General features: G+C 46.7%; 1 protein-coding gene across 1 annotated transcript in view; it reads left to right on the top strand.

The window, feature by feature from the left end:
• SGSM1 (small G protein signaling modulator 1) overlaps window positions 1-435 on the top strand; it is a 65,728-nt gene that overhangs the window by 17,243 nt on the left and 48,050 nt on the right. The gene's annotated exons all lie outside the window — the stretch shown is intronic.

The raw sequence follows: 435 nt of genomic DNA, 5'->3' as shown, positions 1-435 counted from the left end.
CAGTTCTAAGTAGTCACGTGCCTTTTATTTAATTGTCACAATGACCCAGTGATTGGGGTGACATCACTCCCGCTTTAGAGGTGAGGAAGCAACTTGGCTGCAAGCTTCCGAGCCTGGACTTCAGCCCAGGTCTTTGCTACTCCAAAGTCAATGCTCTGAAGATCTGGGACCCATAGCTGCAGCACTCCTTTAAAGCCAGAGAAGATACAGTCGGAACAAGCAGAGGGCCATCCTGCTTTAGAATGCAAAAGGTCTGTGCCTTGCCAAAGCTCTGTTTGGTTTAAGCCTTTTTAATGAGGCAGACCTGGGTTCAGATCCAGACTCTGCCATTAATCAGCTCTGTGACCTTGGGGAAGTTACTGAACCTCTCTGAGCTTCGGTTTCATCATTGGTAAAATAGGCAATAATATAGATATGCCTCCTAGGGATATTGTG

Source organism: Propithecus coquereli, unplaced genomic scaffold (genome assembly GCF_000956105.1).
Source record: "Propithecus coquereli isolate 6110/MARCELLA unplaced genomic scaffold, Pcoq_1.0 Scaffold206, whole genome shotgun sequence".
Classification (NCBI taxonomy): Eukaryota; Metazoa; Chordata; class Mammalia; order Primates; family Indriidae; genus Propithecus; species Propithecus coquereli.
Note: the sequence above shows the minus strand (reverse complement) of the source record. Positions and strands in the feature narration are given on the sequence as shown.